Source organism: Leucopleurus acutus (genome assembly GCF_964270905.1).
Source record: "Leucopleurus acutus genome assembly, chromosome: 16".
Classification (NCBI taxonomy): Eukaryota; Metazoa; Chordata; class Mammalia; order Artiodactyla; family Delphinidae; genus Leucopleurus; species Leucopleurus acutus.
This window is the reverse complement of record NC_139158.1, coordinates 69513324-69526265: the sequence shown is the minus strand read 5'-3', so window position 1 is coordinate 69526265 and position 12942 is coordinate 69513324. Positions and strand designations below refer to the sequence as shown.

The window sequence follows — 12942 nt, the reverse complement described above, 5'->3', positions numbered from 1 at the left end:
AGGTGGTGAGGTGACTGCCACATCTGGGAGGGGGGCAGTAATGGATGCCATACAGAGTATTCAGCCAGACAGGCCCAACTCCCCATTCCTTTCTGCCTGCATCTATTTTCTTTATAACATTTATCACTACCTCTCCCCCTGTATTTGTTTATTGTCTTTCTTTCTCCTTAGCAGGTCCATTCCACGACAGCAAGGTCTTTGTCTTATTGACCGCTGTATCTCCTGTCTTAGATCAATGCCTGGCATTTAGTGGGCATTCAAAAATTTGCTACTAACGAACGAATTAAAGAATATTAAAAAATTAGTTGAATCACTGCCATATGCTGGGCCCTGTCCTTGAGGATGCTACAAGGATGGTGAGGGAGACAGGCCTGAACATAAACACACCATAGCTCGACACCTGATTTTACGGAGGTATATCCAAGGCGCCGCAAGACCGCCGGGGCTAAAAACTCCCCGGGTGTGCGGGGGGTCCTTGGGAAGAAGCCCGTGTGCCAGGAGTGCCCGGGAGCCAGGAGGAGCGGCAGGGATGCGGCTGGAGACAGAGCTCGGGCTCCTTGGCTCTTCGCCTGGCTTCTCGGAATCTTCTTTTCCTGACCAACAGGACCTCGGCCCCAGCGGAATCTCTCTGTCGCGGCACCCCAGTCACAACCTCTCCCAGCCCCGGAGACGCCAGCCCAGGGTGTTCCATATGGCTATCCCGCTACCTAAGAGACCTCCACCTGCTGGCTGAACCCCCGCCCCGCTCCGCGCGCGCGTGCTCCAGGTCCCCGCCCCCTGCCCGCTGTCTGCGGCTGCAGGACCCCGCCCCGCCCCCTCGGCCCGCAGGACCCCGGCCCCGCCCCGCCCCCGTGGCCCCGCCGCTCTGTCCCGGGGGGCGGGGCCGCGCGCAGCGGCGTCTCTAAGGCGGGGGGCGCGAGGCAGGGGGCGGGGCGGCCCCGGCGCCGGCCAATCAGCGCCGCTATCACATCCATGCAAATACGAGCACAATGGAGCGAGCCCATCACTCGCCCCTGCAAGCAAGCTTGAAATGGGCTTCTGTCTGAGCGGCAGCCAAGCTGACCAATGACTCTGTGTTTTGGGCCGGCGAAGCCCAATGGCATGGCAGGGAAGGCGGGCCCGAGACGGGTTAGGGTGTCCTTGCAGGGTGTCTGAGCTAAACTTCACCAAATAATAGCTGTTTGTATTTTGGCTGCTGCAGGAGCCATTTTAGGTAAGTTCTTCTCTTAACTTTTTATTTTCCTCCCCGGCCTTGGCGGGTCGGTCTTGTCCGCGGGTCCCCGACCCCGCACCGCCGGCCGGGCTGCGGTGCCCCTATGAATGAAGCCAGGATGAGGGGATGCGGCGGTGCCGAGGCCCGGCCGGGCCGGGGTCCGAGCGGGGCCGGCGGCGGGCGGCCTGGCGGAGGGCAGGCGACGGCCTGAGGCCTGAAGCGAGGGGCCGGCCTCCGCCGCGCTCCGCTCCGCCTCGCGCTCAGGCCAGGCGGCCGTCCTTGGGAGTGCGCCGCTGCGGGCCGCGCGGAGGGTTGGGGGTCCGGGCAGCCCCCGGCCCCGGGCCAGGCGTGCGGGGGCGGGGCGTGCGGAGGGCTCCCCCTTCCCTCCCGCCTCCCCGGGGCCCGGCCGAGGAGAGACCCCCGGCCGTGCAGCGGCGGGGCGGGGGTGACCGCTATTCGCGCCGCCGCCCCCGCGGAGAAGTTGCTCTATTGGCGTCCTGCGTCTCTTTGCAGGGGTGGAGGAGGGTGGGCTGGTGCCAGGCTGCTGCTCCGGGAGGGGGCGGGGGCCCCGGCGCGTCCTCCGAGCGCGCACCCCCTCCGCCCCCTTCTTACGCACTAGCGCGCACTCGCCCCGAGAATTGGAACCCTGGAGATGTCCAGCAACCCCGCAGCCAAGTTCTGTGCATTATTAGATTGCATGTTTGAGCTTTAAAAAACAAAAACAAAAACGGAATCTGTCCCCTTCAGGGTATTTATTTCCTTCGCTGTTGAGAAGTAACGGAGTCTGTTCCCAAATTTCCAGAGATATGCCTGTCAGATGTGTAGAGGGTTGGCAGCTACTTGGTTTTTAAAAAGATGCTGTTAGGAAATCCCCTCACTAGTGAGATAATTGAAATTTGAGTTTGTTTGCAGCTTGTTTTATTTGATCCAATTAAAAATGCATAAGCAGACTCATATTTGTGTACCTAAAGTGTTCCTAGTTCCAGTTATGATTGATGTGACTGTGGTTTCGGTAGTGTGTGATCTAATAAGGCAGTATAATTCAATTTTGAACCTGTAGGCCCGTGATCTCCAAATTAGGGTTTATGGACCATTAGTAGTCCGGCCAAGGTTTCTAGTGAATCCTTGGCGTCTCCAGGCATCTTTGGGACTGTGTGTGCACGTTATTCTCCACACTGCTCATTTCTGGTGTAGCAGATCCGTGAACGGAGAAAATACCCATTTAACATTTTTTACAATTTTTAGAGTGTCTGCAGTATTGCCTGAGATTCGACTATTGTTTCGCAAATGGCTCATAGGAATACCATCCCGGTAGGCTCCAAATTTCGACGTACTTTAAGGGGATATGCTTGTGACCCCTAGAAGAGTCCAGACAAGGGCCACAGTGTTGTGTTCTCAGGGCTAATTATGAGCTATCTTTCTTACTGGGGATTTGTACCCATCGACTGTGCATGGCACAGGAGAATCTGTTGGTATTCCAAATTGGAAGATCAGGTTGGCAACCTCAGGGAGATAGTTTTTCTAAACTTTGTGGCTCTCTGGGAATAGAGAGAAGGTTTGAGATCCATGTGTGATAAAATGATTAGGCGTGAAATGTCAAGTAAAAGGGTTTAATGCCAACCAGAACAGGTGGTTTCATATAAGCAATGCATGACTGTAACAAAAGGCCTGGGAAAATGTGGAGTTGTAAAAAGGTTAATTTTGGACATCTTTTCTGTCCCAGGGCAGATTTCCTAGATGAATTATTTAAGCTTTTTTCTTGATTAATGGACTATTAAAAGCTAACCTTTACAATCCCCACCCTGCCCTTTTTTTTGCTAACTTTGGACTCTCCCATATAGTAACCAGACTATGATACTGTTCTTGCTGTAGTGTGGCCATGGGCAAAGTAAATCTAGATCTGTTGTGAAATTAGCTGTGTCTCATCGCAGTATTACAGTCTGCCTGGAGTCTCATCTTTTACACTGCATTTATATTTTTGCTTTTTACATTAGCTCTTCTGTTATAGCACTGCAAAGTCTTGGAATATGATCACTTTCCCCACAACTTTTTAATGTTTTATAGCTTTCTAAATATTTTTATAATTTATTATTAGTATAGTCCGAAGTTCTCTGAACTCATCAGTATATTACTTCAGGCAAATCACGGGAGAAATTGAACGGCCAGTTGAAAGTGAAGTGGGAGGCCACAAGTGACGTTACTACATTTCTGGAAAATCCTTTGGCAGTTCGTTTTTTGTATTTATTGATTTACTTTTCTCATAACTATTTCAAATACCAAAGAAAATCTGAAGCAGAAGCTTATCTCTTTAGAAACTACATCTCATTTGTGAGTTTTGCTATTATATTACAGAAAATCTATCAGAAACAACAGGCCCTCGGGCTACTGTGTCTTGGGGATCTCTGATTTAGAGAAGTTTCGAAGACGTTTTTCAGTTTTCTTGGATGGATGTATGGCTTGGGGCAGAGACTCTGAGGCCAGCGGGGGCAGGGCAGGGCGGGTGTCGAGAGGGTGGAGCCAGAGAGCAGCTGGAGATGTGATAAGAGGCCGGGACTTCATTCAGAGTGCTGCAGAGGCCAAGCAAGGAAGGGCTTGTCCAACTGGCTTTCTAGAAAGATCCCTTGGCTGCTGGGGAGGGGTGGACTATGGTGGCCAGAGGGCAGGAGGGAGCCGAGGGAGAGTGACCAGTGGTCGGGCAAGATGTTGGTGGCCTGGACGGGAGGGGCCGCAGTGGGGAGAAATGGGCAGACTGGGGGTGTCCTGGCTTGGGGGGCCCTGGAGAGGAGCAGGGCCGGCAGAAGGACGTGCTGTGTGTGAGGTGCTGATGGGACATCACCACAAATGCTGCCTCCCAAGTTACTGTCCCCAGAGGCAGCCACGTGGTGACCAGTGGGGGAAGAGTGCAGCTTAAACTCCTCAGAATCAGAGCTCTGGCCACCTCCTCCTCTTCCTTCTGAGCCCCCAGCCCTGTCTGCCCCTCATCCAGCCCTGTGACGACCGCCCCCCCTTCCTCATCCAGCCCTGTGACCACCGTCCCCCCTTCTTGACCTTGGCCTTCCCTGACCTCACCAGCTTTTCTTCCAGTTCTCCTAAATGCTGCCCTAGGGGTCAGGAAAATGCCCCAAGCAGAGTTTGTGGTTAAACCACGAGGAAAAAGGGTTCCACAATCTCAGGCTTGATTCTCACTGCAGGTGCCTATGTTTTTCAGCTTTCATGGGAAGACTTTGTAATAACCAAGTGGATCACACATGGATTCATGTTCTGAACCCTTTGGAACCGGTTTTAGGATTTAAGGATTCTACCTGCATAAATATCTTTGGTATATGACAATGACAGTATCTAAATCAACTGAGGAGAGTATGTTCTCACCCTATTCTCTGTCCCTCCAGTATAGCAAGGTTTGAATTTTTTTTTTTTTTTTTTTTTTTTTTTTTTTGCGGTACGCGGGCCTCTCACTGTTGTGGCCTCTCCCGTTGCGGAGCACAGGCTCCGGACGCGCAGGCTCAGCGGCCAGCGGCCATGGCTCACGGGCCCAGCCGCTCCGCAGCATGTGGGATCTTCCCGGACCAGGGGGTGAACCCGTGTCCCCTGCATCGGCAGTCGGACTCTCAACCACTGTGCCACCAGGGAAGCCCTGAAATAATTTTTTTTAAGTTGTCCAACAATACCATTTTATTTCATGTACATAAGCTCAGGTGCCAGCAGGATGAAAAAATAAATAAATAAAATTTTGGGTAATAACTGATAACAGCTACCTTTAAGAGAAAACATACCTCCATTAGTGAGTTTCTTGAAAATTTTCTTTTAATTGAAGTATAGTTGATTTGCTATGATATGTTAGTTTCAGGTGTACAGCAAAATTATTCAGTTATATATACATATATTTCAGATTCTTATTCATTATAGGTTATTACAAGATATTGAATATTGTTCCATGTGCTATGCAGTAGGTCCTTGTTTATTTTATATATAGTAGTGTGTGTCTGTTATTCCCAAACTCCTAATTTATCCCTCTCCCCCGAAATCGTTTTATTTTTAAAAATTATTTAGTATTTCTCTTTATACTTCCATCCTTCATACAAAGCTTTAGTCTAATTCAGGTGAAAAGCTACAGTGGATTCCACGGGACTGCCTGCATTCCCCCGTACCAGGTTATTACTATATTGAAAACTCTTCGAAATACATAGAAAATAGCTAGAGCTTAGATATCTGTTCCCTAGAGAACATTTTTGTTTGCAGTAGAATATAACACACTTGTGAGGGAAGCAAAAAAACTAGCATTGAATGAATGAATACCTGGTCTGTGTCCAGCACTTAGCCAGGTGCTGGGACTACAGAGATGAGAAAAAATATCCCCGTTTTCTTAGCCACTCCATGAGCTCCATGGTCTGCAGCTCAAAGAAATGAAGTAACTTGTTCAAGGCCACAGAGCTGGTTCAGGTTAGAGTCAGAATTTGAACCCACATCATCTTGATCCAAAGCACATATTCTTTTCACCACCAGCACTCTCTAAAGGTTTCTTAAAAAGCTGGGGTGTGCTGTCATGCTTTCGTGGTATGGTACTAGATTAACTAGCACACTTTGCGTGAGTTCTGTACACCCGTCCATTTTTACTTCTCCATTTCGAGAATTTGTCACTGAAGAGGCAAGTTGGAATACAGTGAGGGCACCCGGCCCCCCCTTGTCTCCATGGTGTAGGAGAGGTCTTTCTAGGGCACTTAGGAGTTCACAGTTAGCCTAGTACAGTAATAACCATGAAGTGCAGAGAGAGAATGCAGTCAGTTTTTCCTTGCCAAAATGTTCTTCTCTTTAGTTCATTTTGTGGAGGCTTTTGTGGAGGCTCATGAGAAATTCTGTTACTTCCATAAAAGTCTTGAAGGTAGTAAACCGGAGTTACTTTAAAATATCCACCTCTTTTCCAATTTCTGAACCAGATTATTTGCATAAAATCCAGAGAAAAATGTTTAGTTTTGCTTGTGGTACCTGTATTAGTTGGTTTTTCTAGTTTGTAATAGTGATTCCTTACATTCTCCTACTTTTATTCTTTGTGTCATTTGCCATCGAGACTGTTAGGATCTTTGATAATATATGACATAAATAGCTCATATTTTGAGGAGTTTTTAAAAATTGATGAACCTTTTCCTTTATAGTAATAATGAAGGACTTAACAATTTTTAGCAAAGAAAAAAACCTGATTTTTCAGTAGACTTCCATGGTGCTTTTATCCACTAGCTATTTTCAGAAGAACAACATACTGAGACAGTGTTTGAAAATTTCAGGAAAATTGGGAAGCAGAATTTTAAGATAACTTCAGGACATGAATCCAAACACTTACAAAGTGATGGGTGCATGTTTGAATTTTGTGAAAGAGTAAAGGGAGATTTCTTTTTCTCCCTCTTTTTTTTTTTTTTTTTGGTGGGGCGGCATGCTGGTGCCTAGTTCCCCACCAGGAATTGAACCCATGCCCCCTGCAGTAGAAGCAGTGGAGTCTTAACAACTGGACCACCAGGGAATTCCCAAGGGAGATTTCTGTTTGTCTGCTTTTTTACTCCTCTATTAAAGATTCTTGTAGGGAGTTTTCACTGATCTAATTTTATGGATCAAATATATTATCAGTAAAATTTTTAATATATTTTGGATTTTCTTGTACAGCTATGTGATCAAGGCATTTTATTTTTGGAATACCTATATTTTTAAATTCCAAAATTGTCTTTCTGTAAAAGGTCAAGCTTCAGGTTAAATGAAGGTCTAGCTATTGTAGCACTGACCTTTGGTTCCTACCTATTTAGGTTGATGCTTTTTATCTTGGGATTCATGGACACAAAGGGAGTCTTTAGCTCATCTGTGAACTGCCCAAAATAGTATGCAAAATATTGTTTGTGTGTGCATGTTTATGGGAAGCCAATCCATCGTTTCTTATGATTCTTAAAGGGATTTGTGGTCCGCCCCCCCACCCGCTCCCACCTTCTCCTCTCCCCCATCTCTTCCCACCTGCATGCAAAAATAATATTAAGGGTCATTGATTTAGGTCCTTACAAAACAGTTGTTTTGTTTGAGCAAAAGTTTTTTGCCCAGAGGCTGACTTCTTTGGATCTTTTTTGCCCTTTAGCAGTTCCTGCAGTCTCAGTCTGGATCAGTTGTCCTAGGCTTGGGGAAGTCCTTCTGCATCCTTCAGGGTGACATCCGGGCAAGGGTTACCCCCAAATTCTTCCCTACCTTATTGTTATACATGGGAAGCTGTTCCATGCCTTTGCCCATGCAGCCTGATAGAGTGAAGGTTGGAGCAGGTGACAAGACAGTGTTAGAGGGTCCTGGGCCTCTCGATCCCAGCCATCTGCCTCTGCAGATGGGACTGGAGGGGGTGGCCGTGGCAGAAGCTCCTGATGTTATCTTGCTTTGGATTCTACTTCTTACTCATTCTGTTAGTGCTTCATTCGATATGTTAGGAGGAAAAGGGTTTTCTTTCTGACACTGTAAGCAGAACAGTTAAAAAGATGGGGCTTCCCTGGTGGCACAGTAGTTGGGAATCCGCCTGCCAGTGCTGGGGACGCGGGTCTGAGCCTGTGCTCTGGAGCCTGTGAGCCACAGCTACTGAAGCCCGCGCGCCCGTGCTCCGCAGCAGGAGAGGCCACTGCAATGAGAAGCCCACGCCTCACCACCGGAATGAGGAGTGGACCCCACTCGCCACAGCTGGGGAGGGCCCGCTGTGCAGCAGCGAGGACCCAACGCAGCCAAAAATAAATAAATTTATTTTAAAAAATGGTTAAAACGGTACATTTAAAAAAAATCTCCCCCCATTTTTATATTCCTCAGATGTTATATGAGATATATACCTTGTAACTTTCCTGTTAATGTTGTTAATTTTAAGTGGTATTTTTCTTAAAATAATGTCTAGTTGAGCCATGTAACCTTATTTTATACAGAACATGCATATATGTGAAGTTCTGTTAAACCAGATATTACTATAGGAAAAAGGATCACATATTAAAGTTCTCAGAGCCTTATTTTATAATTTATTTAAGTAATAGTCAAACAAACTGGTAAAACAAAATTATAGAGCAATAAGAAAATTCTTAAGAGTAGTCTCTAGCAAGTGCCCGACCTGAAGTTATCCTGGAGATTTTCTCATAGAAGTCCATCTGTTGGGCCAGACCAGAAGTTGAGTAGAAGAAAAATCAGTTTATTTGGTTTGGTATATGGATTGAGGAAAACACCTAAGCTTTAGGTAGTTTGCTGAAGGGCATTGAGTCCTAAAAGGGGATTCTGTTTGATGTGTTCCTTCCCTAAGTATACAAGAGTAAAGAAACGTACCTGGACTGTTCATTTTGGGTTTGGGGAAATCATCAGTATTCATAAGAAATCCTTTTAAGGATTGTGTCTGGAAAGGTAGGTCCAGATCGTTGACTTTATTTACCGAAAGAAATTTTCTGTGATTTAACGCAGAGACTCTATTAATGTTCATTGTGTATCTTGGCTTACCAACTTTTGCAGTGTTAGCAGTCTAAATTCAACCTTGGGTTAGCATGAAAAAGTCAAGCCATCATCTTTGTTGACCATGTGACAGATTTGGATCACATAAATGATGACCTGTCAGGTTGTTTCTTTGAGCAGACCCTGTATATTATTGTTTTAAGGGACTGGGCAGGGGGGAGGTTTCTGCTTAATAGAAATAACATTTTTGCCTGGAGTTGTAAAAATACCTTGAGGAAATGGTAGAGGATATGAAAGAGATCATTAATGATCAGCTCCAAAAAGATAATCGTAAAAAAAAAGTTCTTCTAGATCTAAGGGCTACTCACACTGCAGGTCTGTGAACTGTTTGTTACCTGTCTGTGATGAGGTAAGTTCAGAACTTGAGAGAAGGTATTTAGCTGCTTTTACTACATTTTTTAGAAAAACGATTTGTCTGTTGAATCTGATAATTTAAAGAGTATAAGTTTATGGTATAGTCCTTGTTTAAAGTATTTTTTCCTGATAATTAACTTTTCTAGTATTTTATAAAAGTATTGGTCAGTGGTGGATTAGGAAAAAACAAAAGCTAGTCCTTTACCATAGAGAGTACTACTCAAGATGATAGGCAGTATCAGTATCATCTTGGAGCTTGTTAGAAATGCAGGTTTTAGGCTCCGTTCCAGACAACCGAAATAAACTACCCGGGGTGGAGACCCAGTAGTATGTGTTATAACAAACTATCCTGATGACTTTGTGTACCTTTAAATTTGAGAAACATTGTTCTAGATCATCATTGTCCAGTAGAACTCTGTACTACGATGTAACATGTCCTATATCTATGCAGGACTTCGAGTCACATGTGGCTTTTGAAGCTCCTAAAAGGTAGCTAGTATGAGGAACAGAATTTAAATTTTTATTTAATATCCGTGAATTTAAGTTTAAATAGCCACATACGGCTAGTGGCTCTGGCATTTGACAGCACAACTCTAGACCCTTTAACACCCCTGCCACCCACCCACCCCCCGCTTTTTGGGGAAAATAGTGGACATTTTTTTTCTTTTCACTTAGAAAGGAAAATACAATATGGGACAAGACTGTCCTTTAGGCTAAAATGAGACTAAACAAATCATATAATAAAGTTCAGCACTATTTTTTCCATTTGTGCTTACCTATTTATTTTTATCTAAAAGTTGATTTGATGTTAAGAAAATAATAGGACCAGAAAATAAATTTGGATCTGTGTCCTGTAAGGTGTTGCAAATACCAAGGTAGCTGTTCCAGCGAGGCCTTGTGACCCTTCATGGCTGTGACTAACATGCATGTCCTTCAGCATGACTGCTGAAGCTTTTTTCTTTCATATAAAGATTTAACACAGGCAGCTTTTAAGTGTAATACTTAATTCTCAATATAAAACGCTGGTTATTGAGGGTTCTCATTACTTTAAGACTAGTTAATGGAGATTTTTCCTATGTAAAGTACTTTTGGTTTACCAGCTTCCTTAGAGGTTGGTTTTTCAGTTTATAAAGGTATAATCTTTTTTTTTAATAATATTCATCAAAGCTCCCTTGAAGGATTGAGCCTTATCCTCTGTCCTCTTCCAATATACTTAAAAATTGATTTGTTAAAAGAAAGGATTTCTTTTACTCATTCAGGGCTGTATATGCTTCCCTGCCTCCAGCCCCATCTACTTGTACTTCAGATTTTAAACTCATTAAAATCAAGAATAGCAGTGATTCTAATATATTGATTAATATTCATTGTAGAACTGTAAATTATTTTGTGATTGACAAGTGGAAGGAAGTATGGCTATAGAAGTAAATGAAGATCCACATGTAGAATTACAGCTTTTTAGAATGCTGTCTAGACATAATACAATGGAGCTTTCTAAACATATTGTAATTTTATTAAATTTGTTTGCCAGGTTTTAAGTTTTCAAGCAGGAGATTTTTAGTCTTTTAGCAGTGACTCTTGAAGCATGAGAGACAGTGAGGAGGGTTCCCATATGCTTTATACACTCACAGATGTTAGGATCAGAAGGCTTCTTAAAGATCATAAATAGGGCTGCAGGAAGAGCAAATTACTGATGCAGCAGTGTCTCTTGTTTATGGCATGAATTAATGTTGTATTGTTTTCCATTGGTGTTCATTAAAAAGCAGCACTGTTTTCCCTTAAATTCTGTTGTAGGGGACAGTCTTATACTCTCAGAGTGAGTTAATGTATATGGTAGGTTGTATGGGCAGGGGCTACTGTTTAACTGAGACACAAGTATCACTGATTGGGAGAGCTTAACATTTTGTAACATGCAGCTTTGAGCTCTTTTGTTTGACTTTCTCCGAAGGATTTCAAGTTCTTGATCCCTAGGCACATATTTGGACTACTGCTTTGGCGTCTTAAGGAATTGGAAAACCCAGCCTGTTGGAATTGAGATCTGGTAGTTGACAGATCCCAAGTCTTGAAGTTTTGGAGGCTCTTTGCTTCAGGTTTGTTCCTGTCACCTTCACTGATTTGCAGAGCTACGGCTGGAATGTGGTATGAGATGTTACTAAAAGACTGATTTCATAAACCATGCTCAAATACCAGACTCCTTATTTACACATATAGTCATGCTCTGTCCACCCTTATCTGCTCTCCCTGCAACATTTCATGCTATCAGGGCTCTCGCCGGGTGCTCCTGACTTTTCTTCCGTTGTTCACTCTTGAACTAAGCTCTGTTGCTACCATCATAGCTGTGGTTGTGGCAGTTACTTCTAGTTTAAGATTTAAGTGTTGTCAAGTCTTACATGATTCAGCATCTTAACTAGATTCTGCTAAACCAGAGTTTCTTTTTGGTTTCTCAGGATTGCAGAAGAGTAGAGTTGGAAGGGATTTCAGAGGCCATCTAGTCAATATTGTCATCTTATGGATGATGGAACAGAGTAACTAGTTGTGTCCTAGTCAAAAATTTTGATAGGTCATAGAACTGGTTTATGGTCAAGTTAGGATTAGAATTCAACTCTCATTTCACTAAATAAGACTCTTTCCCTAACTCTGATGCTTAGGGTCCTAAAAACCCACACAGGAGGATTTCACTTAAGAACTTACAGGGAGAGTAGGGGAAGCAGTGCTCTGAGATTAGAAGTGAATTTGTGAAAGGCTGCATAATTTTTTCATATATTCTCCAAAATAAAATATATTGTCACTGAAATTTTACATGTCTTAAAGGAGTCAGAATAAGTGGTACTATTTTGGTAACTCTTGTTTGCTACTTTTTGCTTACTAGAAACTTTTTGGCATGTCCCTCCATCATATCATGGTGAGATACTTATAAATTCACCTTTGCTTTATTGCAAATAACGTGCATGAGAGGCTGTTTTCACATCTGCATGTTCATTCAGCTTTATGCCTTAGGGTTATTAGAATAAGTTTTTCCCAGAGCCCTCAGTAGTCATGATAATAATAACAGCAGCTACCAGTCATTGGGTGCTTACTGTGTGCCACGTGTCGTCTGAGCTTCTTTCGTGGTGTGGTGGTGGTTAGGGATGTGCGTCGATATTCTTCTTTCTTTTGCGTACATGGTGGGATTGCACTTCTCCATTTCCTTGAAGTTGAGCATGGCTCTGTGACTTGCTTTGGATACTGAAATTTGACTGGAGGTCATGTGAGACACTTCTAGGCAGATACCTTTTTTTTTTCCTGAAAAAAATCTGCAGTAGTTACATGTTGTAAGCAAACCCATGCTTTAAACCACTGAGCTTTTTTTTTTTTTAACATCTTTATTGGAATATAATTGCTTTACAATGGTGTGTTAGTTTCTGCTTTATAACAAAGTAAATCAGTTATACATATACATATGTATACATATGTTCCCATATCTCTTCCCTCTTGCGTCTCCCTCCCTTCCCACCCTCCCTATCCTACCCCTCTAGGTGGTCACAAACCACTGAGCTGATCTCCCTGTGCTATGCGGCTGCTTCCCACTAGCTATCTATTTTACGTTGTTAGTGTATATATGTCCATGCCTCTCTCTTGCTTTGTCACAGCTTACCCTTCCCCTTCCCCGTGTCCTCAAGTCCATTCTCTAGTAGGTCTGTGTCTTTATTCCTGTCTTACCCCTAGGTTCTTCATGACCTTTTTTTTTTCTTAGATTCCATATATATGTGTTAGCATACGGTATTTGTTTTTCTCTTTCTGACTGACTTCACTCTGTATGACAGACTCTAGGTCCATCCACCTCACTACAAATATCTCAATTTCGTTTCCTTTTATGGCTGAGTAATATTCCATTGTATATATGTGCC

General features: G+C 43.9%; 1 protein-coding gene across 1 annotated transcript in view; it reads left to right on the top strand.

Moving 5' to 3' along the window:
* Nucleotides 1-1137: 1137 nt before the first annotated feature.
* The window catches only part of CHD6 (chromodomain helicase DNA binding protein 6), a 211663-nt gene continuing 199858 nt past the window's right edge, over nucleotides 1138-12942 (top strand). Inside the window, exon 1 of the mRNA XM_082857422.1 lies at nucleotides 1138-1213. The gene's annotated coding sequence lies outside the window, so the exon portion shown is untranslated. The remainder of the gene's footprint in view (nucleotides 1214-12942) is intronic.